A 26,674-nucleotide genomic window follows, 5' to 3' on the forward strand; every position below is an offset into this window, starting at 1 on the left:
TGTGGGTCTGATACCCCCAGGCCATGCTGCTTCTGCTCTTAATTACCACTCTGGCTTTGGTTTCCTTTATATATTGGACCAGTTTTGGACCAGTTCCCTAAATCATGTAGGGTGGGCTACCCATTTAAGTCTATTCTCCAGGAGATTACATATTTTTAGAGAAAGATGGTGGGAGAGGTCAGTGAATCTCTTCCACATTCACTTAGTCCATTATATTGACCAAAATCGTAATTCTGGAAGGCCCTTCTTCACTAGTTCCCTTTAATGGCCAGTAACAATCCTTTAATTTCAAAGCTTACGCTATTTTATACCGTACTACTTCCCTGTTTCCTAATTGACACATTTTAAATCTGAGCTTATAAAAGATTATCAGTGGATGAATGGTCACATTTTTCATGATTATAATTTTACATTCTAATTCTTCTTTTTGAGAAGATCTATCAGGTTCTTCGCTCTACTCGCCTTCTTTGGGCAAATGGATTTCCCCCCCACGCCCCCATCAATGACCTTAAAATTACAAACCCAACAAAAATAATTGCCACCAGAAGAAAGTCTTTCTTCCCTCTGTGGCCATAAAAACGTGACCGCCATGTTTCCATAAAAAAGGAAGGAATATACACCAAACCTTGCATATTTTCTCTGAGGTGATTTCATAGGTCAAAAGCATCCCGAAATGTTTTGGCAAAGCATAGCTACAATGAGACTGCACATGCTAACAAACCTCCAACTCACATTTCCTTTCTTTTCTGGGTAGACTCTCAGTGAAGTCTCCAGGGGACTCAGTACTGACAGCAGCCAGGAGCTGATCATGATGGAAAAGCCACTCCCAATGGGATTTACATAATAGACACTTCACAATAGAGGAAGAGATAACAATAATTACAAAAATAGGAAAAAGGCCAAGAGCTAATGGATTTCCCAGCTCCCATGTTTAGCAACCCAGGTAGGACTATGTTTTAAGAAATCTGATTCCACGTAACCTAATGTTCTGTTGATTTCAACATCTGGGGTCTCCTCAGTTTGTTCTGATCAGTTCCTTCGGAGGAAAAAAAAAAAAGGAAAAGACAACATTTCCTCCTGTGAAAATTACTTAAACTGGAAAAGGTTCTTTCAGAAACTAAGAAAGATTCTACTGCTTACAGACTTAGCATAACAAACATCCATTCCTTTCATGGAAAGCTGTCGGAAAATTATGGCCTTAAAGTCCTTCTAATCATAGCCAGAAGTCAGAAAAATGCTGTAGGTGAACTTGAATATGAATACAGACTGTGCTTTTATAAGGTTCTGTGCACTTCTCTTATATTCTTCAGTCAGTTCTTTCCACAAAAGAATTGGAGAGTCCACTGTTCCCCCTGGACCGAATCTCTAAATCCACCTGTGTGTCTCCATCATCCTGTCACAGAACAATAAGAAGGTTAATGAGTGTTTTTGATGACTAGGGTGGATGGCAAAAGTCCTAGCTCAATCTCAGGTCTTCTGTATCATCTTTCCTTACCCTCTCCAAGTTTATTCACTTGTCTTTAAATAGTCTAACAAAAATACGAGCCAACTCATTAGCCAAAGAGCTAATGTTGGGGAAAAGCCAATCCCATACAAGATATAATGAAACAGATGGTTGGGGGGGGTGCCTGGGTGGCTCAGTCGGTTAAGCGTCCGACTTTGGCTCAGGTCATGATCTCACGGTTTGTGAGTTTGAGCCCTGCATCGGGCTCTCTGCTGACAGCTCAGAGCCTGGAGCCTGCTTTGGATTCTGTGTCTCCCTCTTTCCCTGACCCTTCCCTGCTCATGCTCTGTGTCTCTCTGTCTCAATAATAAATAAACATTAAAAAATTAAAAAAAAAAGATATAATGAAGCAGAATTCACTGAAGTCTGAAAGCCCTTGATGTCAACAGGTGCACAAGAGCTGTCACAGAGGATTAGCAGCTATGAGGTTTAGGGCACTGGGCACTAATCTGGGATTCTAGAAACTTGGGCTGCAACCAAAGATAATACATGTCTCACCCTATGCTAGTTAAAATGCTTTTAAGCAGCACAGATACAGAGGCATCTGCAAAATGAGGGCATCCAGCCATCTGTTACCATTCCTGATCCCCTGAATACAATCTTCTTGTGAGCTCCCCTGAAGCTATACAATCGGGCAGCCTGCATCAAAGGGGTGAGGCTGGGAGAAAGAAGGGAGCAAAGAAAAATGGTTTCCAGAGTGGAAACATCTGCGCATGTGCAATGAATATTTGGGGCAATTTTATGTAAAGGAAGATAATACCCTGTATGCTTCATTTTCCTAAAGAGGGAGGCCAAATATATTATTGGTCTAGATATGTTTCATCTGCTTTTGGCCCTAAGTCACTAATTCATTTATTCATCTGTCCAATTACCTTTCCAGCCAATATTTATTGAATGTCATGTTCCATTCCAGGTGCTGGGGAGGTAGATATAGATATTAATGATATTCAAATAAAATGCTATAATGAAAAAAAAAGCAAGATAAAGGGGGCAGCGAATAATAAGGACTATAACCCCAAATAAAGGGATAGCTTTTATTTGGAGGAACGTAATGTTGATAATAGATTTGCATAATGTCTGTTAGAAAAATGCTGTGTTTTTTGATACTCAAGTGTTTTTTGGTTTTGTTTTTGGTACTCAACCTATTTTGTTTTCCAGATTGACTTACATCATTTATTACATTTTGGTCCTACACAAGTCCACAAAGATACTTTATATATCCTTCCAAAAATAGGCTTACAAATCAAGTTATAATGTATTATTATCCTATTTGAGATCATTAAAACTAAAAAATGAAATGCTATTCTGATTTCTTGACAAGGACCAATGTTTGAAAAGCAATATAATCACTGTCCTAACTGTATCACTCTATTTTTCTCATGTCAGCTAATTAAGATCTTTAAAAAAAAATTCCAGTATAGTTAACATACTGTGTTATATTCGTTTCAGGTATGGTGCTCAACTTTTGAATCTTTCATTCCAACAATCATTCTATAAAAGAACCAGTTTCTTCTATGATTAAAAAAACACACTATTTTCCAGGATAGTGTATTTATATGTAAAGGTGTATATTATATCAACTCTTAATTTTTTTAATTTTTAAAACATTTTAAAAAGTAGGCTTCACATCCAGCGTGGAGCCCAACATGGGGCTTGAATTCACGACCCTGAGAACTAAGACCTGAGCTGAGATCAAGAGTCAGATGCTTAACTGATGAGCCACCCAGGTGACCTTGTCAGCTGTTAATTACACAGTTAACTTCCAAGATGTCATAGGTTGGGTTTTCTAGAAACAGATGCCAAGATGGAGTTTGACGTGCATGGTATTTTTCGGAGATTAAGATCTGCAGGAAGGCGGTGAAGGAAGAGGGGTTTCTTCAAGGGAAAGATCAATTTACAATGCAGGCCAACAATGGGAATCCTCTGGAGGGCTCTGGAACAGAAATGGCCTGTCAGAGTGGTCCCATGTCGGGCTGAAATAGCTGGACCTTTGTCTCCTACCACAACAGGTCAACAGATATGGGTCCGCCAGGAAGAGCATGTTCTTGGGCAAGTCAGCTCTTGGCAACTGAGGCAAGAAGAGGCTGGGGATTCTCTTCTGACAGCTGGTACAAGCCCTCCCTTGAAAGGGTTACAGGCACTGCATCTCTATGCCCACCACACAAAGGTATCTATATACTTGCAGGCAAACTGGGAGAGGTATTTGCAACATGATAATGGGCAAAAAGTGACTAAGTTTGATAATTATGAATGCTGTTGCTATAAACATCCATCTGCAGGTTTGTGTGTGGACATACGTTTTCAACTCCTCGAGTAAACACCAAGGAGTGCTATTGCTGAATCCTATGGTAAGAGTCTGTTTAGTTTTGTAAGAAATCCCAAACCGTTTTCCAAAGCGGCCGTGCCATTTTGCATTCCCACCAGCAATGAATGAGAGTTCCTGTTGCTCCACATCTCTGCCAGCATCTGGCGTTGTCAGTGTCCTGGATCTTGAGCCATTCTAATAGGTGTGTGGTAAGTTAATTACTTTCAAATTCGTTTTTTTTTTTTTTTAATGAAGCTCTCTGCTCACAAATTTGAAAGAAGTCCTAATTATGAGTCTCTGAGTAACGAAGAACAGAAAAAATTAAACTGTTTCAATATAATCGGTTTCTGAGTAACACTACCAGGTCTACCTTGACCAAAATAAGTCAAAGATTTATGTTTCTATTGCTTCAAGAGCTGCTTTTTTTATTATTTTTGATAAATGACAGTTAGAAACAAAATACCAAACCGAAGGATAAGAAAATACCATTTAATTTTGGTATCGATAAACAAATATTTGTGTGCTGAGATTGTTTTAAATTCAAGTGCTAAAATCATTCTGAAGCTGCTTTTCAAATTGCTAGTTAGTAAAAAGAAGGTGCTTTTGGTATAGATTAGGTAGAAGTAGTTTTAAATCCTTCATGTTTAGTTTTTTAAAAGATATGTTAATTTGACAGAAGTCTTCGGGGGTGCAAAGTAGTATCTGAAATGCACAAAAGCCTAGCAAGGTATAGTTCTAGTGGGTTTGTGGAATTCTGGGGACCATGGGTCGACCTGAAGCAGGAGTGGGATGGGGGAGCTATAGGACCTACCAGAGGTGGTGACACCAACCTGGGTCTTGAAGGAGGAAAAGAATCCTTCGTTTTCTTTCTATGGCAGCACAGATAGTAGAGGATAAAATCCAGGATTTTGGATTCTTGTTCCCCTTTACTGACTTCTACACTGAACATGAAAAGGTTACTTGTAGAACTTTAAAAGCATCTCTGGTATTCCTTAGGGGGGAAAATTACTCTTTTCTAGATTTTTTTCCCCCTAAATAGGGCAGATCTGCAAAGATGGAAAGACAAGGAAATACTAAAAATAACTTTCCCCAATTAGTGGTAGCCAAACACATATGGGAAGACGGAAATAGCTTTCGATGGCCCAAAGCAAAACTGTGATGCAAATGAACTCCCCAAGTGCAGGGAGTAATTAGAAACAGCCACGAAAATGTACTCAGGATGCTGTGGGAACAGTTGCCAAACGTGGAGGGCGGTGATGATGGTCTTGCAACTTCTTGGAACCTGTAGACATTGAGGGACTGGCTCTGAGGACGTTTATTCCTGTTATTTTCCACAAAGACGTGGGTGCTGGGCTCCTTCTTGGAAAGTCAGAAATTCCGGATCTTCTAAACAAAAATTCTAGGGAGGGGGGGTATGATATGAATTGCACATTTTGAGAAGCCCAGAGGCAAATGGCTCTGTTGTTGCTTCTCAGCTGGCAGGGATTTTGTTTTTGACTCTGGCACGTGGAGAAGAGCCACCTGTGGGCCGTGGGCAGCGGTGAGAGGGCACGAGAGACTGCCAAGATCAGCATCACTCTGGGCTTTGGCCCAACTGACCAGCTGGTTTCCCTGCCTTGGCGAATGGGGCTGTCACTCAGCCAGCTGGCCGGGGCTCCTGCCAGGGCCACCTCCCTGGGGTGGGGAGGGTCAACAGCTAAGACCACAGGGGCTGCCAGACCCACCATGATGGGGCCACAGGGAGCCTGATCTGACCTGAAGGGCAGCTCCACCAGGCACCTGCCAATTTCCCTTTTCATTGGCTTCTGGGTCCGTTAACGATCCCAGATATTCAAATTCTCTTCCTCTTCCCTATTCTCAGTGCAGGTATTCAATGAGATGATGAGAGCAGTGGTTGATAAAAGACTACATTTCCTTGTACTGGTCAGCAGCCAATGCCCGAGCCCCAAAGTGCCCACTTCCCATCGGGTACCTCTCCAGGGCTCCCTGGTCCTCCTCAGAGTCCGAGGGGTGAAGGGCTCGTGCCTGGCATGGCATGGCCTTCGAGACTGCAGCATCATCTGCAGATTGGCCCGTATCCACCCCCACATGGTTGTTCAATGTGAACTCAACCTCTGTGTGCACCTGTTTTTTTTTTCTTTCTCCCATCGACTTTTAATTTGCTACCCATTACTCCAAATTCTGCTTTTGACCAACCCTCTTACTCTTTTTTTTATGTTTTATTTATTTCTGAGAGAGAGAAAGAGAGAGAGAGAGAGAAAGAAGGGGGTGAGGGGCAGCGAATGAGGGAGACACAGAATCCGAAGCAGGCTCCAGGCTCTGAGCTGTCAGCACAGAGTCCGATGAGGGGCTCGAACCCACAGACTGTGAGATCATGACCTGAGCCAAAGTCAGACACTTAACTGATTGAGCCACGCAGGCGCCCCCAAACCCCCTTATTCTACACTCCCTCAAATAACCTATGGGTCAGGCTCCTTTCTTCCAGAACCCTGTGCTGCTTTCCTGTGCTGAAGAATGGCCCGCCTTCCATCTGGTTCAGTCCTGGCAAGTGATGATTGGACAGTGCTCACCTCCCTGTAGAGGAATCTGATCAGGGAAGCAAGCAGGGGGGGAGGTGGGGGAGGACTCTGGACATGTCATACAGCCAGCCTGTCACTTACTGCAGTCCAACTCCCAAGAGTTTTGAGAATTGCTTTCTTGGATGCTTCTAGAAGAATAGGGCTCCCAGCCTGACCTCTTTGTTCTCCCCTCTGCTGATTAGTTTACTAAAAAATGTAAACCAAGCCTCACTGTTCCCAGATGGACCTGCTTTCTGACCGTCTGCAGCTCTCCCTTCCCCTCTGTTGCCTCTCAATTATAAATCCCGCTTTGCAACACCTTATTCGTCACACTCCCTCCCAAGAGCCTATGTGCATTCGGATAACCGACTAAAGGTCTGTGAGTTATTCTGAAGCCACACATTCTCAGGTCTCTCCTTGGGAAACCTGAACTCAGAACTAACAACTGTGGGGCACCTGAGAGGCTGTCGGTTAAGCGTCCAACTCTTGGTTTTGGCTCAGGTCATGATTTTGTGGTTCAGGGGTTCGAGCTCCATGCTGACAGTACAGGGCCTTCTTGGGATTCTCTCTCTCTCTGTCTCTCTCTCTCTCTGCCCCTTCCTCTGCTTGTGCTATCTCTCTCTCAAAATAAATAAATAAAGTTTAGAACTAACAACCTTGTAGTAACTGAAGGAGCTGCACTTTCATAAGTTATGTGGATGAACACACGCCTTTCCTGAGTATCACACATGAGAGTCTGTGTGCATGACGATGACATGGGGTGGGGGGACAGTGTCCCTCGTGGGGTTTGAGTTTCTGGTTTAGAGAAAGAAGAAATACAACGTACAGGGAGGGGAGGTAAAAATGACACGTAGGAGACAGGCAGGGGTGGTGACAGAGGATGGAGATACCACTTTGGCTGGGGGACTCCAAGGGCACGTGTTGAGAGGACGTCCTAGGCCTGGGGAGGAGGCCACCTGGGTTTGAATCTCAGCTCTGCTGAGGACTAACTGGGTGCCCTCATCCTACCTCCGTTTCCCCGACTGTGAGACAAGGGTAATCCTACTACCTCATAGGGCCATCACGAGAATACACGAAATAATGCTCATAAGGCCTCGGGCACATAGTGAATGGGGAATTAGCAGAAGCTGTTGCTGTGTGAGCTTCGTGGGGGAGACAGCATCTGACCTGGCCCTAAAGCCAAGGCGTGTACGGACATACGCCCAGGAGCCTTCATGGTGGAGTTGGGGACTCAGAGACAAACAAGGCACAGTGCAAAGGGCTTTGAAAGAACTGACAAATCGCATTCTTCGGGGCGGAGAAGACAAGCGATGCCAATCCTTGGTGATACCGTTTTTAAATATTAGCTACTACAGGAAGCTGCTAATGAAAAAGCAAAACACACAGAAGTACACTGCAGCGAAGACCGTCAACTCAGGGGACTGGGAGTAATTCACCAGGGCTGCGCTGGAGGAATGACGGAGTTTCCCCTTTGACGGGTCTTTCTCCCCACGGCGGCTAGGGGGCGGTAGAAGCACGCAAAAGCAGTGAGAACGTTCGTGTCCCGCGTTAGCCGGGCCGCTGACAGGCTGGTCCTGGGCCGAGCTCTGCTCGCCTGCAGCATGCATCCACCACCCACCAAACACCCCAAGTGCCCATCTCCTCGTCCCTTCCTGCCTTTTGTCTCCAAACATTTCCTGATGGACTAATAGGTCTCAGGCCTGCGTAGGTGCTAAGGAGCAGAAACGTACGGTAAACTCTATAGAAATACTGAGTCTTCACACACGGCATCAATCGGTTAGGTTGCCACCTATGCGTTTGAGAAACGCGTATCTGTTAAGATGAGGTTTTTTGTTTTTAATTTTTTAAGCATGTTTATTCATTTTTGAGAGACAGAGAGACGGAGGGCGAGCAGGGGAGAGGCAAAGAGAGAGGGAGACACAGAATCTGAAGCGGGCTCCGGGCTCCGAGCTGTCAGCACAGAGCCCGATGTGGGGCTTGAACCCACGAACTGTGAGATCATGACCTGAGCCGAAGTCGGACGCTTAACCGACTGAGCCACCCAGGCGCCCCTAGATGAGGTTTTATTTGAACACTTGGAGGCCCCTTTAAAATTCAGACCTGTCTAAACACCGTTCAAAGTTTGGGAGACTATGCTCAGCTTGAGGAGGCAAGCCCCAGCTCAGCAGTGAAGTATGGAAAGAGTATGGCTTCACCATCACACGGCCTGGGTTCAGCTCTGAGCTGCACCATGGTCAGCGGCATGACCTCAGACAAGTTATTCAACCTCTCTGAGCCTGGGCATCGACAGCTCTAAAAGGTAATAAATAACTGCACGAATGCTGTATGCGGTATTCAGTAGGTGTTCAATAGGTGTTAGCTCCTCAGCCTCTGCTCTCTAGGAGGAAGGGAAAGGAGGGAAGCGTGGAGCCAACGTGGAGCCACAAATTCCACGTGCTTGGCTGCGGACAAGGCCATTGCACGAAAGGCACTTGTCTATACGGACACACCCAGGTAACATCAGTTAATTCCAATGCCCCGAAACACTTGAAATTGTAGGGGAGAAAATCGAGAGAGTCTGAAGTATGTTTATTAGGAGACGAGAAGAAGAGTTTAGTCCAACGGACGTGTCTTGAGGGCTCCATCTGTGTGGGGCAGGGGGTCAAAAAAGGGAAGATCAGGACAAGACGAGGTGGGAGTCTGGCCAAGTGCAGAAGCTTCATGAGCAATGATGTGACACCTGAGCAAAGGCGGTGAGGAGAAGAGACAGAGAGGGAGAAGAGCCTCAAAGTGAGGCTGTCTGTTCTCTTGCTTCACATGGCTTTCCTAATAGTTTGTGTCAGCTGGTTTCCGGGTAATTGAGTTTGATGGCTTAGCCTGGAATTGATTGACATGTGTGCTGAGAGGGGCTCCCGCGAGAATCATGAACTTGATTTGATCATGGTGAATTTTACATGTCATAAAGTATTTTTATGAACTGCAGCTACCCCGGATGACCTCAATAACATGTTTATTCTGGGGATGTGAAGTTTGCTGTTAGAACAGGGGTGTGATGTGTAAGAAGGGGCTCGGGTTCAGGACTCTTACACTTGACTATGAGACCAATTTTGCATCTTATTACTCATGCATCATTAGATATGCACCTGATGACTTCTAAGACAGAACTTGCTGCAGGGTTCCAGGATGGCCCCCCAAATTCCTGTCCCTGGGATGCACATCCCGGATAATCCCCTCCCCCAAGTGTGGTGGGGTCTTTCAGTATGGTGGGATACCGGCTCCTGATTAGCTTATATTGTATGGCAAAGGTGAGGGGATTTTGCTGAAGCAATCAAGGTACCAAGTCAGTCAATGTTGAGTTAATAAAAGGGAGATTATCCTGGGTGGGCCTGACTTAATCAGGCACACTCTTGAAAAGAGGGTCTAGAGGTCAGAGACAGAAGTCAGGAGAATTTTCCTCATGGCCTTGAAGAAGCAGACTGCCTTGTTGTGGAGCAGACCGCATACCAGAGAGCGGCCCTCATGGAAGGTCAGCAAAACGGTAGGGACCTAGTGTAACCACCAGAGGGAACTTTAGAGGAGATGAGATCACAGCCCAGCTGACATCGTGACTGCAGCCTTGTGAGGCCCCGGGCAGAGGACGCGCTAAGCCACGCTGGACTCTTTATCTGCGGAAATGTGTCTATTGAAGCCTCTAAGTTTGTGGTGACTTGTTACCGGGAGCGGAACAATAACCCAGAACTTGCATCACCTACTTTACAGAGTTGTTGTGGGGATTAGAGAAGAGGTATGCGAAGCATCTGGCGTGTGGGAGACCACTAATGAATGATAGGTTTTAGTCACATAATTGGAGATTATCCCATTCTTTTTTTTAGGGAACATAAATTTCTCTTTCTTGAATGGATCTGGTGAGATGCTAAGAAATACTGAGAGGGTTGAATAAATGATGTGTATAACCTGTACCTAGTGCAGCATCTGGCCAGCAGTAAATTACGTGATAGCGATAATGATGATGATAATGATAATCATGACCCACAATGATGATGACTTTTATCCTGGTGAGAACTTGGCATATTTCTCCATAAAAACACAGCTATCCCCCCGCTCCTTAAAACCACGTTTGACTTGCTTCACTTCAGCAAATTAGCTTTTCTTTTTTCTTTTCTTTCTTTCTTTCTTTCTTTCTTTCTTTCTCTTTCTTTCTTTCTTTCTTTCTAAATTTTTAATTTTTCAATTAATTAATTTACTTATTTATTTATTTATTTTTGCAAATTTCTTTTCTTGCAGAAGTACCAGAGACTGAATCATCTGCTGAGTAGACATGAACCTTAGACATGATCTGGTCCAGCTTCTTCGGTTTACAAAAACACCGTGCGTATGAAGTAGGTTTTTTTTTTTCAATGCCACAGAGTCAATTAATAGAATTAATTGATTTATAATTAATTAATAGAATTGACAATTAATAGAATTGACCCTTAATAGAGTCAATTAATAGAATCAGGAATAGAATTCAGGTATGTTGATGCCAAGGTCATTCCCACAGAATCATGTATTTTTTTCTTTTCTGAAGATCTCCCTCTATTTAAGACACGGTGCCATTTCAACTCAGCATTCCGTTGTAAAACCTCACCCCGCACGTAATTTATCAGTCGTGAACATTCATTTCCAGCTCTCTCTCCTGAAGAATTTGGTATTGATCTTAATTCATTGAAATAATATTTACTGAGGGGCCTAATATGTGCTATATTTGGAATCAAATTTATTAACCCATAGCCCCAAGTTACACTAAAATTATACCTCAAGTTCCTTGTAAACCTATTTGCCGTCAAGACCCTATAAGGAGGTGCTGCTGTGATTATCATTTTATAGGTGAAGATATTGGGAAATGAAGAGGTCGGGGGGGTGGTTGCCAGAGAGAAGGGGGGTGGGGGGAGGGGTAAAACGGACACAGGGGGTTAAGAGGTACAGACTTCCAGTTATGCAATAAATAAGTCACGGAGAGGAAAAGTACAGCGTAAGGAATGCAGTCAATAATATTATAATAACGTTGGATGGTTGTCCCATTCTGTCGGTGGTGGCAACACGTATCAACGGGCAGCACTGAGTGTTGAATAGAACTGTTGCATCACTGTGTTGTAAACCTGAAACTGACATAACATGGTATATTAATTATACTTCAAAACAAAAACAGAGATAGCTTCATAAAACTCTATGTCTTAAATTCGTGAGAAAAGAGAGAAAAGGTCCAGGGGCTTGCGGGGCCAAACAGCTAGTAGGTGATGGAGCTGGGATTTGTACTGGCTGCCGCTTTGAACTTCTTTCTGCTTTTAATTAGACCACTTCCCAGAAGCTGGTTTGGCCAAATAATAATAATGAACTTAGTCGGAGAAGTCAAGAACGCTCCCCCACTTCATCCCCATCCCTGGATCTGGGATGATGCTCGGGCGTGGATCCCAGGACTGACAGCACAGAAAGTGAGGGAGGAGGAAAGCGGTCTTCTTGCTCCTGAGACCCCTTGATATATTCCTCTTTCCCTTCTACCGGCAGCCCCTTCCTTCGTCCAGCGTGTGATGCCGAAGCCTGTGGAAGGGTCCTCGTGGCCACGCTGCTGCCACCCAGCTGCTTTCCCAATTAGGCCCTGAAAGGTTTCCCCTGACTTTGTAGGTCCCTTCTCAGTGGAATTCTCCTTTTTTCCTCGGTAGACGTCTCAGAAACTCGGTCAGACGTGGCCAGCGGCCCGGATCCTGATGATGGTAGCCGCATTTCTCAAGAATGACCCTCTCTCCCCAGGGCTGAGCCAGCCACCTACCTATAAGGAGGGCGGCCTGCAGGAGGTGACCAAACTCTGACTCCGTGGCTGGGTTAAGCTCATGAGCAGGGACAGGTGCTTCGACGCGCTGCCCATATTCGTAGTGAGAACAGGAAATGAGCCCTGAGGCCACTGAAGATGGAGGAGAATCTTCCAGGCAGCGCAAAGTCTAAAGCCCTGCGGTTTATAAACCTCTCCCTCTTGCCGCCAGGGCCTGTCCCCGTGGGCGTTGCCTGCGAGTCCTGGGTTTGTGGATCTGGATGTGCAGGAACAGAGAGGAAGCCAGAGTGAGGACGGTTGAGATCATCTTGTTCTGCTAAGTTGGATGGCAAACCTACACTTTCAGAACTGCACACTGAGAAATGCAAGGCAACTGAGTGTCCTCTGCAGTGAACACATCAGCATGAATGTCTCTGCAGGCCAAGTAGAGAGACAGGTCAGGTTGGGGGCACAAAGGAAAGAGCCCAACCAGAAATCTGTTAGTTCTTTAAATTTTTTTTTAATGTTTATCTATTTTTGAGAGAGAGAGAGAGCGCGCAAGAGAGCAAGCGGGGGAGGGGCAGAGAGAGAGATACAGAATCCGAAGCAGGCTTCAGGCTCTGAGCTGTCAGCACAGAGTCCGACGCGGGGCTCGAACCCACGAACCGGGAGATCATGACCTGAGCTGAAGTCGGATGCTTAACTGACTGAGCCACCCAGGCACCCCCACCTCCCCCCGCCATTAGTTCTTTTAAAATAATCCCCATGTTGTTTTCCACAAAGCTTGTGTCTGAAACATCTGTACAGTTTATCACGTGGTCACTAGGCCCACCAAGCACTGTCTGTAGGCTGAACTATACACAGTGTAAGAGGCTCCTGCTGTAATCTACAAAACACGTATTAACTTTAAACTATTACCAAATTTCTCATAGCTTCTTGCCCATAGGTATTTGAAAATAAATGATGCAAGTACTATTCGTGAGACCCACAAAGTTTTTTTGATGTGATGACAAGTCTTTTGCATTTTCTGGAAAAGGCAGGAAGGCCTGGCGGGGTTGGGTCCCATGCTTGAAAAGATGGGGAGCCGTTGCCTTACAGATCGAGTTGGAGAGGCTCCCCTGAGCCAGTGGATTGCCGTCTGGGAAGCCACCACACCGCCACCAGTAACCTGCAGTTAGGACGAGCTTGCATTTACACCCAGTAGTTCCTTAGCAGCTGCAGACCCACGGAATCGGTGCCTCCCAGGGCGTCTGATACATCTGATCCCCCTCGCAGGCCTGGAAGTTACCAAGGGAAGCCATAAAAGCCTAGTTTTTAGAGACGCAATTGAAGTGCACGTATAAAATTTGTTATACAAATAAATAGAAATGTATTTCTGTGCCAATGTTCAATTGATGAGTTCCCCATGATATCTGTGAGAAGTAAACAGAGAATTGAAAAAAAGAAACCCAGCATGTTAGCATTAAGCCTAAAAGGCTGTGGAATGAAAACCAACGTAGCCTACGGCAGATGGGGTGTTGTGACGTATACACTGGCCTGCCCGGTAGGTTGTTTCTGTTTTCGATCATCGCAGACCAAACACGAATGATTAATTCTGCGTTATTTCTCCCAGGCTGTAGCCCCCTCTCATTTCTCCAACGTAAGCGGGTTCTCCTCCTCCCCATAATGTCCACGAGACTGAACAGGGCCCTCGATCTTCACCGAGGCTCTCTCAGTCCTTCCCTGTGACTGGAAGTCTCAATTTTGCGGCGTAAACTTGGTCTGTGTGAGGCATTTCATTGAACAAACCATTGCTGAGCATCTCTTTGGTCAGAGCATTTGAAAGAAATTCGGGAAGCCAGCTAATACTCTGGGCCAATGCCTTCCACCCTTCCATCTGCTATGGGTATTCTCCTCTGCCTCTTGCCCTCTGGGCTCCTGTGCTCTCTTCCCCTCCTCATTTCCTCTCCTCCATAGCATAGGAGTCCAAGAACGGGAGTCAGTCTCTATGTTTTCCATCTCAAGGGGATCTTCTTTCAAACCCTTTTCTATTACCGTGGATCAAAATGTCCTTTGCTCCCACTTAAAGTAGATTAGGCTCAGTGGTACCAGTGGGAGAGACAACAGAAACTCCATAAATCACCTGATTACTAACTTTCTCTTCCTGTGCAGATGGGTTTCTCCTTACCATGTGTGCAAACCTTAAGTAAAAAATGGTGCCCATGACAACTCTGTGGGTGTTCCTGTGTCCTGAGTATGTGAACAGCACGACCGCATTCCACCATGGCTGTGACCTTGTGGGGCAGGTGTTCGTTCTAAGTCACGGAAAAGGCAGGGGGGACCCGTTGAGGTTAAGTCACATGCTCTAGATGGCCCTAGGATTGGACGTGGCAGCTGCCCCACCCTGCCCTTCTAATCCCCTTCAAGTTGTGCTTTCCTTTTCTCTGTGGCATTGACCAAGTCCTCATTTTTTCCACAGCTTCTTTGTCCACTGGGTCTACTGCATATGGTCTGTCTCCCTGCCTCTCCCCAGCCCCCAGTGAAAGTGCACCTGCCCTACGAACGCAGGGAGTTTTGTCAGTTACATTTGCTGGCATATCCTAATGGTATAGAAAAGTGCCTGCCACCCAAGGACACTGAATAAACATTGTTTAAATGAATGAGCAAAAGTAGTCAAGGCAAGATTTCCTTTAAAAAAAAAATTTTTTTAACGTTTATTCATCTTTGAGAGACAGAGCATGAGCGGGGAAGGGTCAGAGAGGGGGAGACACAGAATCCGAAGCAGGCTCCAGGCTCCGAGCTGTCAGCACAGAGCCCGACGTGGGGCTCGAACCCACGAACTGCGAGATCATGACCTGAGCCGAAGTCGGACGCTCAACCGACTGAGCCACCCAGGCGCCCCGAAGCAAGGTTTCTTATGAGGTATTTGACCCCAACTTTAGCACCAACTTAGGAGTCACCAAAAGCTCTTTTTTTTTTTTTTTTTTTTTTTTTTTTTTTAATATAGACTCTTGGGACCCCTCGGTGGCTCAGTTAGTTGAGCATCTGACTCTTGATTTCAGCGCAGGTTATGATCCCTGGATCGTGGGATTGAGCCCTGAGTCGGGCTCCGGACTGAGCAAGCAAGATTGCTTAAGATTCTCTCTCTCCCTCCCTCTGCCCCTCTCCTCTACTTATACTCTCTCTCTCTAAAAAATAAAAATATAAATAAAATCTCTAAATACATATACATATACATATACATATACATATACATATACATATACATATACATATATGTATAGATACTCAATTCATCTCTTTTATGTCCTGTGAGGAAACGGTGTTTGGAAATTTTAAGGAGGTGAAGTAAGCCATGTATGTGGCTTTCATCTACCTCTTCTCCAGCCCTCCCTGCCAACTGCCTTCCAAAAACGAACCCGACTTTGGTTTGAACATGTGTTTATTTGCGTGCATGTCTTGTGCCGTTTTTCTGTATGCTCCTTATATGGGATTGTCCTAGGATTTTTGTACATCCTTTTATGTGGGATTCAATGTCTGCTCCAGTTGCTGTCTTACATAATTATTCTCTTGATTCATACAAAGGTTTGTTGGTTTCAAAAGACTCCACACTGGGGAGCCTGGGTGGCTCAGTCGGTTGAGCGTCAGACTTTGGCTCAGGTCATGATCTCGCAGTCTGTGGGTTCGAGCCCCGCGTCGGGCCCTGTGCTGACAGCTCAGAGCCTAGAGCCTGCTTCATATTCTGTGTCTCCCTCTCTCTCTGCCCCTCCCCCACTCATGCTCTGTCTCTCTCTCTCTGTCAAAAATAAATAAACATTAAAAAAATTAAAAAAACAAAACAAAAACAAAACACTCCACATACCTTTTCTCATACAAGCCCCTACCCCCACCACCAGTGAGGTTGGCAAGAAGGGCACAACTATTGGTGATACTTTATAAATGAGTAGTTTGACACTCAGAGAGGCTAAGTGTTTTTTCTAAGGTGACAAGCTACTCGGAAGCAAGTGGGACCAGACCCAAGTCTTCTGATTACGTGCCCCTGACTTTTCCCACCGTGCCACCCGGGCCTGGACTGTTTCAAGGGCGACGCCATGTATGATTATGTGCTTAATAAATGTTTTTAAAGCTGCTGTTCTCTGCAGCTGAAGTAATAGTCCATGTGAACAGTATAAAAATAATTGAGCTAAGGGAACAAAAATGTAATCCAAGGCAATCAGAGAGGCTGGAGGGTATCATGTGAGGCACAAGGAATAAATAGATCGGGTGGAGAGAAGATAAATTCTGTGGGTGAATGACCAGGAACAGACTGAGTGGAAAAGAAAAAAGAAAGCCTTCCACGGGTCTTCACTTTCAAATAAATGGCCTCCTTTATTCCTCGGACCAAACTTGTAAGGTAAACGTTATTAGACTCTCCATTTAATTGATGAAGGTTTCAGATCAGATTTTAATGCTTCTTTCTCAACTGGTAGTTGGTGGAGCTGGAATTTAAAGCAGCTTTTCTGACTCTGAAGACTGAATTCATTCTTTTTTTTTTTTAAGTTTATTTATTTATTTTGAGAGACAGCGAGAGTGCACACGCGCCAGTGGGGGAGGGGCAGAGAGAGAGGGAAAGAGAATCCCAAGCAGGCTCCGTGCCATCACCTTGATCTTGAAAACTGTGAGAGCATGACCTGAGCCAAAATTAAGAGTCGGACACTCAACCGAGCCACCCAGGTACCCCAAGACTGAATTCTTTCAAGTGCGAAGCCTAGATTATTTTTCCTCCAAGAATCCAAAGTCAGTTTGGGTCTTTGCATTATATCCAAATTCTTCTCTGGTGATGATGGCCACTCTCTTGGCTTCTCCCTTTTTATAATCAGCTCTCGAGGGACATAGTAGCCCAGATGACAAGTATGAGTCCAAACCCCTGCTCTGCCGCTTACTAGCTATGCAAAGTTAAGCAAGTTACTTCCCATCTCCGTGCCTTAGTTTGTCATCTGTAAAATGGGGATAGTAATAAATCGAGCACATACGATTGTTTTAAGGATCAAAGGAGATGTATAGAAAGTACTCAGCGCAGAGCCTAGCACCTAGAAAACCCTCATTTAATGTCAGTTGTTGTCATTGTGCTGTATAATAAAGCATTTTTCTGCTCTTTGTCTCAGGTTCTGAACTTGGAATTTTCTGAATGCTAGGAGCATCTTTGTTATTCATGGTGGGACCCAAGGACCACACCTGAGTTAATGCTAATGAGCTTACTCAGGATGGGGCCTGTTGTGGTATCAGCCTGACCTTCCCACCTCTGGGGTGGGGGACTAAAGTTTGAGTTCACTCACGTGGGCAATGATTCAATCCTGCCTATGTAATAAAATCCGCCCTCCCCCACCCCCCCAAACGCCGGATACCCAAAGCTGTCCCAAGGTTGATGAGCATTAGTGATATACTAGGAGGGTGATGAGTCTTGATTCCCCAGGGAGAGGGCATGGAACTCCTGGTTCAGGACCCTTCCAAACCTCCCCCTATGGGTCTCTTCATGGGGCCATTCCTGATTTGTATCTTTTACAGTAGAACTATAATCATAAATATAGCACTTTCTGAGCTCTAGAATCATTCTAGTGAATTATTAGAGGTCATGGGAACCCCAAATTCATAGCCACTTGGTCAGAAGTGCAAGTGGCCTGGGACCCCCAAACTAGCAGCTGGTGTCTGAAGTGAGGGCAACGTTGATGGAGACTGTGCCCTTTACCTTTGGGGTCTGTGCTAACTCGGGACAGTTAGTGGCAGGAATGAATTGCAGGGCTGCGCGCTGTTACCCTTGGATCAGGCATCGTCTGTCACAGAAGATGAAACGCCTCCCAGAAGGCCAGGTTCTAGGTCACGGCGGCAAGAAAAATAGGCTACGTTCAGTCAGAAATCAAATTCCTCAGCACGTACGTCTTCTTTGGACTATGAAAGAGGGTCTCTTTGTGAACATTTCCATGAATGGAGGCGGGGCTATGGGGGCAGAGAAGGGGTGAGGAACAATAGATTTAGAATCCTATACCAGGGGCGCCTGGGTGTCTCGGTCAGTAGAGCATCCAACTTCGGCTCAGGTTCATCTCATGGTTCATGAGTTTGAGCCCCGGGTCAGGCTCTGTGCTGACAGCTCAGAACCTGAAAACTGCTTTCGATTCTGTGTCTCCCTTTGTCTTTGCCCCTCCCCTGCTTGTGCTCTCTCTCTCTCAAAAATAGATAAATAAACTTAAGAAAAAAAAAAAAGAATCCTATCCCAATTTTTTGTAAGCAATCCTTACTTATTCTGAGGACACATTAATTCTTTCTGGAATTAAACTACTACTACAACTATTAAACATTCCAGGTAATCCCCAAAGTGGCTTATTGCAAATGGACTGTTTTGAACCATCCTTATTTTCCCTGGACATTTGGGGCCATTCTAAGCCCTCTCATCTCAAAAGCAGATTCTTTTCCTGATAGCGATCTCCACCTCCTGGACGCCTTCCAAATAATCCTGGGTGTGTGGATTCTGTGGTCGTGGCTCCTTTTAGAGGCCTGGCTCCTGACCTTCCAGTCTGCAGGACCCTGTCTGTGTCAGCACAGGGCGACACTGGATGCCTGCCTTGCTCCCCATGGTGGGTATCCTTTCCTCTCACTCTTTCTTTTCAGAGTTTCAGATGTGCCTCTGTGTAAAAGCCTTCTGCTGCTTCTTGCCAAGATTGTTTTTTTCCTTTCCTCTAAATTCTGCCTTAAGACATAGATCATGTCTGAAGTCTTTTATGGAGCTATTTTGCACCACGGTGTTCCTATGATTTGTAGCAACCGAACAGTTGTCTCCTCTTCTAGATTTATCTTGGAGGACAGGAAACAGCAGATGAGTAGAAGAAGAGATCAAGTGTACTTACTTCTGTGTGTATGTGGTTTTTTTTTTTTAATAAAAATGAGGTTTTCCTTAAAAACGATGATACTGTTAGGGAGCCTGGGTGGCTGAGTCGATTGAGCGTCTGACTATTTCCGCTCAGGTCACGATCGAGCCCCGCGTCAGGCTCTGTGCTGACAGCTTGGAGCCTGCTTGGGATTCTCTCTCTTTCTCCTCCCTCTCTGGTCCTCCCTGCTCACGTGCGCTCTGTCTCTCCTCTCAAAATAAATAAATAAACATTAAAAAAGAACCCACAAAAAACAATGATACTGTTAAAAACTGACAAATTGTGCATTCTTTTTTTTTAAATTTTTTTTTAACATTTATTTATTTTTGAGACAGAGAGAGACAGAGCATGAATGGGGGAGGGTCAGAGAGAGAGGGAGACACAGAATCCGAAACAGGCTCCAGGCTCCGAGCTGTCAGCACAGAGCCCGACACGGGGCTCGAACTCACGGACCGCGAGATCATAACCTGAGCCGAAGTTGGACATTCAACCGACAGAGCCACCCGGGCGCCCCCAAATTGTGCATTCTAATCGCAGTCCAAATTCTCTGACATGTTTAGCTGGGAGTGGCTGGGAGCTGACGGGAAGGCAGCTGATACTGAACAAAGGTGGTCAGATATGGGGATGTCTGGAGACAGACACCTCAATTCTGTAGAGAAGGATGTCCCCAATTCTCAGGTGCCTACAAACTCACCGGCCGCGACCTGAGCCTGCTCAGTCTTAATTGCACAACCCATTTGGACCTGTTGGACAACAGCACTTTTGTTCTCAAAACCAGAGCGATAAACAGTTCCAAATGTTTCACGATTTTCTCCTCTGACAATCAAATGACACCCTTCAGAATCCCACCTCCTCAGTGCCAAAGCCTTTTCTTTGTACCCTCGTCCAGGCTTTCCCTTTTAACTTAGAGGGAGTCACTGAACACACCTTTGGGTGAGCCAAGCAGCTTTCCCCTGTCTGGCAGGCAACGCGCTTAGCTTTGTTTTTCTGGCTCTGGTTATCTTTGTTCAGTTTAAAAGCTGTCTCTGCTATTTAAGAAGAGAGGCGACCTTAGGTAACCTTACTGAACCTCAGTCCTCCCAGATGAGGACCATAATAGTGCGATCCTCAGAGAATTATTTGAGGATTAAATCTGATAATCCACATAAGCGCTTGATATTGTACCTGGCACATGGTAAGCATTTTGTAATTGTTAGGGGAAGATAAAATGGCTGTTAAATAGGCGGAAATCCCTAGAGTACTAATTGACTCCTACACCTTGTTAACCCTGACATTAACAAGTACCTGAGGCTCAGTAACGATCTTAGCCACTGTGTCATTTGATGCTGGTAGCACCTTTCAGGAAATTCAGAGTGGGCATTACTATCACCTCACAGGTGGGGAAACAAAGGCATTGAGACTCCATAGGTCTTAACCTGAGGTCGCCAACGAGTTAGCGACATGAAGCCTCCTGACTAGTGTTGCCCACGCCAGACCATGGTACTTTCCTCTCAGAACAAAATGCGTGGATGAACAGTACGAGGTTGACCCAGCAGCCTTGGGTTGTCTAAACTCTGCATGTTCCAGAGAAAGGTCTAGCCCTTGACTGGTTCCTGAGGGATAACTTTAAGCCCATGGACTATCCTGCCTGACGAGCGTCAGGGTTTATTCCCCTGGGTTGTCTGTGCCCACAGTGTGATTTATGGTGGGGGCCTTGGCCATGCTGCATCAGCTTGGAAAGGCTGGAATCTGAATAGCTAAGGTCAGTCATGAGGGTACCCCATGCCTATATGACCAACCCCAACAAAATCCCTGGACCCCAAGGCTCATGTAAATGTCCCTGATTGACAGTATTTGGTATATATTATTACATCTTGTTCCTGGAAGAATAAAATCCTGTCTGTAGGGCTCTACTGGGGACAGACAGTGAGAACCTTACTCCTGGAACTCTCCTGGGCCACTGAGGCTTTTTCCTTTGCTGACTGTCACCTGTATCCTTTCACTATAATAAGACATAACCATGAGTAGACGAACTTTTCTGATTTCTTTGAATCCTTCCATTGAATCACCCTCAGGGGTGGTCTTGGGGACCCCTGACATAGTAGGGAACCAAGGACCTGCTATCTCATGATGGGCGGGGCGGGGGGGGGGGAAGACCTGGCACCTGGGATGCTGCCTTTCTGCTTGGAACCGTGTGCATCCTTTTTGCAGCCTCCCCCTCATCCCCCACCCCAGGCCCAGGTCACCACCAGCGTCCCCAGGTCAGGCTGGAAGCAGCAAGTCTTGAGATCAGCCCTGTTAGGGTGGTTTTCCTAAGAATGATCATCTTTGCGAAAGATGCTGTACTGGGCTGGAAAGACAGGAAGCCTGCTTTTTTCCCCAGGACATTGGGTTTCCCTTAAGGAAATGGACTAATCTGGAGGACACATAGTTTGAAAGTTAGTTAGTTAGTTAGATGCTGACCCAGGGTCTCCCACATGGTGTAGCCTTGCTGGGATGGGACACTGGGCTCTGACTGCATACAGAGAGGATTCAGAGGCTCTTATACACCACTGGCATTTTGGTCACCCGTACCAACATGATGTGGGAACCTGTGACTCCAGTCTGTGGGATTTCTACCCCATGACTGCCCTCACTCCTGGGTAAGGTCTGCAAAGACAAGTGAAGGTATCTGTGTGATTGGGACCCCACCCTGCGATTTCCCAGGCAGTGAGGAGGACTGGGAGTAGGAAGGATGGCCGGGAGGGACGAGGAGGAAGTTGTGAATCACCCCACAGGTTGGGAAAGTCGCTTGTCCACCATTTTATTGACTTCGATTCACTATTACAGACGCTTGATAAGGTGCTACATTCTTGGTTTAGAACAAGTTCATCCTTTGGGAACACATCTTGTGCCCTTTGGTTCCCATTTCCTTTTAAAAATGCAAGCTTTCTCAGACAGTGTCTGTTTCTTCCTGTGGTTCTGACACTTCGTGGAACTTTCTCCTCACTCCGTGTGGCCACCGTGCACCATCCCCGGGGCCTCATTGTTCAATGTCATTTCCTCCTGGAAGCCTCCCCCAGCCCCCAGTCCGAGGGAGGTCGCCATCTGTCGTGGCTTTCAAACCTGTCAGCTTGACAAGAGGCACTGCGTCTCCCGGAACTCCCTTCCCTGTAAGTGTCCAGTCATGATGAGCCACAGAAGAGGCTCTTGTAGGAGGTGAGGAGGGTGGAGACGAAACCACAGCCCTTCTGGGGCCGACACACATGGTCTCACGCCTGCCAGCTCCACCTCTTCGACCGGAGGCAGGGGCTGGCCTGAGTCCCTCTCAGCTTCTCCCACTCCTGGGCCAGATGCATGTTTTTGTCCATGATAAAGGGGGTTGGCTTGTGCCTGACTCCTACACCGAGGACAGGGGCACCAACGAGCCTTCTTTATCTCCCCCGCTTCAGGTCCCTCTCCAGCTGCATGAGGACAGAGAAACTTATTCTCATGGTTCTGGAGACTGGGAAGTCCAAGACCAAGGCTCTGGCAGATTTGGTGTCTGCTGAGAGCCCTGTTCCTCAGTGATGACCATCTTCTCACGGTGTCCTCACCGGGCGGACAGGAGAGGGAGTGATCTCGGGTCTCTTGTATAAGGGCACTAGTCCCGTTCATGAAGGCTCCATCTCATGACCGCAAAGCTCCCATCTCCTGATATCATCACACGGGGGTTAGGTTTCAGTGTATGAATTTAGAGGGGACACGGATATTCAGCCCATAACACCACCCGTGTCTTTGTTTCTTAGCGGCTCTGCCTCTCTGAACCCTGACAGACCATCCTAACAGCTCCTCAGCTATCCAGACTTCTGATCATAGCCTTTACGACGCTTGGCAGTAATTTTGTGTAATTTCCCAAGCAATCACTTAACTATTCAAGCTTTCCTTAGTGTGACATCCCATGTATTTGTTTGAGAGCAGCACTTCACGAGGGTGGGGACTCAGCATGGCTTGTCCTCAGCTGTATTCCCTGGGATAACATAGTCTCTGGCATCAACTAGGTGCCCAGCAAATATTTGCTGCATGAAAAACAGAGTGAGTTTTATTTCCATTGAATTTTTGTTTCCCTTGTTTAGCAGGAATTTGTTTTGACGCTTTACAGCTAGGACATGGGCTCATTTCTTGTGCACACACAGGGATGAAAAAGGTCAATGTGTAGTAATTGTGGGAAGAAATAAATGTCTGGTTCTAGAATCTTTCAGAAAAATAAACTGGTTTAAAGCATTTAGTTGTACTAGAATCTCACGTCTCAGCCGTTTCCATGCTTTTACCTTCGGACCAGTGAATGTGCACATGGGCACGCCATTCCATCTGTTTCTTTCTCTCCGTTTCTTCAGTTTGCTCTAGAGGATAGAGCCCGGTGGGACAGCTAAGGCTTCAGGTGCCCTGGGCCACCCGAAGGCTGACTTCCCTTGTTGTGCGGCCTCAGGCAAGTTGTTTCAGCATTCAGTTTCCCCTTCTGCGAAACTAGTTGGTAAGACCAGTTGATTTCCCTAATGGCTAAAACTGCCTGGTTCCACCATCAGAAACTATATTTACTTCTTCGGACTGGCTTCTTTTACCAGCTGACATTGTGAATTCGTGACCACATAGCAGAATGTAGGGCAAGTGCTTTGAGCTCATGAATTAAAGAGGATATTTAAGGTACAAGTCTACGTTGCCGTCCTTGTGAGGTTTTCGAAAATTGTGGCAGAATATATATACCATAGAAGGTTCCGTTTTAACCATCTTTAAGCGCAAAGCACAGTGGCATTAAGCATATTCACAATGCCATGCAACCATCACCACCTTCCATCCACGGAACTTTGTCACCATCCCAAACTGAAACTTGGTAACCGTTAAATAACTCCCCATTCTCTCCTCCCCACAGCCCCTGGTGGCCACCATTTTACTTCCTGCCTCTATGCATTTAACTACTCAAAGTACCTCAAGTAAGTGGAATCATACGGTATTTGTCCTTTTTGTCCTTTTTTGACTGGGCTATTTCACTTAGCATAACAGCCTTGAGGTTCACCCATGTGTCAGAATTTCCTTTTTTAAAGGCTGAATGATATTCCATTGTACAGATGTAGCAATTTTCTTTGTTCTTTCTTTCTTTCTTTCTTTCTTTCTTTCTTTCTTTCCTTCTTTCTTTCTTTCGGAGAGAGAGAGAGAGAGAGAGATAGAGAGAGAGAAAGAGAGAGAGAATCTTAAGCAGGCTCCGTGCTCAGTGAGGAGCTTGACACAGGACTTGATCCCACGACCCTAGGATCACAACCTGAACCGAAATCAAGAGCCGGACGCTCAACTGACCAAGCCACACAGGCGCCCTTCCGTTCATCCTTTAAAGGGCACTTGGGTTTGTTTGTACTTTTGGCCATTGTGAATAATCCTGATATGAACATTGGTGTACTCAAACATCTGTCTGAGTCTTTGCTTTCAATTCTTTTAGGTATATATCTAGAAATAGACTTACTGGATCATAAGATATGCTATGTTTACTTTTTTGAGAAATTGCCAGACTGTTTTCCTGTCTCCTAATTTTGAAGTCTACCATTTCAGAGCCTGGACCAACAAGGTTTGGTCATCGGGTTCTTAGGTTGCTCTTAGAATTGATTCTGGGGGGCGCCTGGGTGACTCAGTAGGTTAAGCATTTGACTTCAGCTCAGGTCATGATCTCACAGTTCGTGGGTTCGACTGCATCGGGCTCTGTGCTGGCAGCTCAGAGCCTGGAGCCTGCTTCGGATTCTGTCTCTCTCCCTCTCTCTCTCTCTCTCTCTGACCCTCCCGCACTTGCACTCAGTCTCTCTCTCTCAAAAATAAATAAAAAAAATTTTTTTAAAGAAAAGAAAAGAATTGACTTTTGTCTCTCATCGAGGAAGAGGGTCCTCACCAGACACTGACTCAGCTGGCACTTTAATCCTGGATTTCTTAGCCTCTGGAACTATAAAAAACGAATGTCTATTATTTTAAAATAATTGGTTTTGAGGCCCGGGCCAATTTAGAGAGTGGGACAGTAAGTCCTTTAGAAGGAGACTGAGGTTCATGTCATGGCTTTGTCACAACCCAGCTGTGTGATCCTGGGGAAATCATCAACCACCTTGACTGGTGTTTTCCCCATCTGTGAACTGAGCATATGCTTTACTGCTCAGGATCAATGAGGGAATCAAACACACAGAGAACGTTTTGTATAGTGCCTGGCATAGAACAAAGGCTCAGCAAAAATCAACCCCATTAATCCTTTGCATTTCATGGCCACACCTTCTTCAGTTGGGTTCTTCCTCTGCACCAGGCAAAGTCTGTCCTTCTGTTACACTCTTCTTTTTTTTTTTTAATTTTTTTTTTCTCAACTTTTTTTTTTTTTTTTTAATTTATTTTTGGGACAGAGAGAGACAGAGCATGAACGGGGGAGAGGCAGAGAGAGAGGGAGACACAGAATCGGAAACAGGCTCCAGGCTCCGAGCCATCAGCCCAGAGCCTGACGCGGGGCTCGAACTCACGGACCGCGAGATTGTGACCTGGCTGAAGTCGGACGCTTAACCGACTGCGCCACCCAGGCGCCCCTGTTACACTCTTCTTAGAACACCGTCTGCCTTGGCCCATCCCCATTCTCTCAGTGAGGTCACGTTCTGAAATGAACATTCCAGATTAAGGCAATTTGAGATATATCAAATTTCTGCCCCCGGGCGGAAATAAACCTCATCCTCCTACAGTTTGTTGGTGTATGAAGGTGAAGTAAGTGAATTAGTTTCAACCCCAAACTGAGGCACAGGCTCTTGAAATTAATTTTTGTATTGTGTCCTAGTCCAGGAAGTTGTCTGATGCATGTAGTTTGTATACTAAAATATTGGGATTTCTGGGGCATTTTGATGGATTGTGAAGACAAGGAGAATATTCAGAAGAGAGATGGTTTTAGAAATGCTAGAACATATGGTACCCATCCTAGAGAAATTCACTGCCAGCACAGGAACCAGAAACAATAGGAATTTTTGGTGAGGTAAATTTGAAGACACTGCCAAAAAGTGTCCTGTCCCTGTCCCTACTGTCTGTCGTCTCTGGCCAAATGCTGTCCGTGGATGAAAAACAAGGTATCCCAGGAGGTTGCTAAGTAGATGATGCCATGCGGCAGGGCTGGGTTTGCCCCACTGAGCATACCGCAGGCTTGACAAGGCACATATGGTGCTCATTCTTACAAATGTCACCTCCTCATCTCAAAACCTAAAAATGAAAAAGTGCATTTTAAACATTTATGCACAGATCAATCGAGAATATGGTTCCAAGGATGTGAGTTTGACGCGTGAAATTGTTTTCACGCTGTGTCTTGCGTATCCCCCTGGTAATGTGCCTTGTTCTGACCTGCAGTGCAGCAGGGGAACCAATTCACTGTAACTGAAGGGCATCACGCCTTTCTGCTCTCAAACCAGTGAAACTGCAGATTGAGTAGCTTTCCTCCAGTGGCATTTAACCTTTAGGTCCTGCCTGACAAATAAGACTGATGTCATAACAGCAGCCAAACTTGGGGTAAGAAAATCTCCTTAGGAGCATTTATGAACTTGACAACATATGCAGCCTCTTTGCCTTCACCTTTAAGTGGTCATTGACTGTATTAGTCAGGATAGGCTAGGTTATGCTGCAGAACAAAAATCCTTCAACAAAGGTATATCTCTTGTTCGTGTAATATATCCAACA

General features: G+C 45.6%; 1 long non-coding RNA gene across 8 annotated transcripts in view; it reads left to right on the top strand.

Moving 5' to 3' along the window:
- Positions 1–26,674, top strand: part of LOC109248633 (uncharacterized) — a 130,892-nt gene that overhangs the window by 85,323 nt on the left and 18,895 nt on the right. The window contains exons 4-7 of one of the 8 annotated variants that reach the window (XR_008422208.1): positions 3,514–3,671; positions 3,784–4,018; positions 10,631–10,725; positions 12,046–12,626. This is a non-coding gene — a long non-coding RNA (uncharacterized LOC109248633). Of the gene's footprint in view, positions 1–3,513; positions 3,672–3,783; positions 4,019–10,630; positions 10,726–11,890; positions 12,627–26,674 lie in introns of those variants that run through there. The other 7 variants (XR_008422210.1, XR_008422211.1, XR_008422207.1 and 4 more) reach the window with 7 other exon arrangements.

This window comes from Panthera pardus, unplaced genomic scaffold, assembly GCF_024362965.1.
Source record: "Panthera pardus isolate Hobbes unplaced genomic scaffold, ASM2436296v1 HiC_scaffold_15, whole genome shotgun sequence".
In the NCBI taxonomy this organism is placed as follows: Eukaryota; Metazoa; Chordata; class Mammalia; order Carnivora; family Felidae; genus Panthera; species Panthera pardus.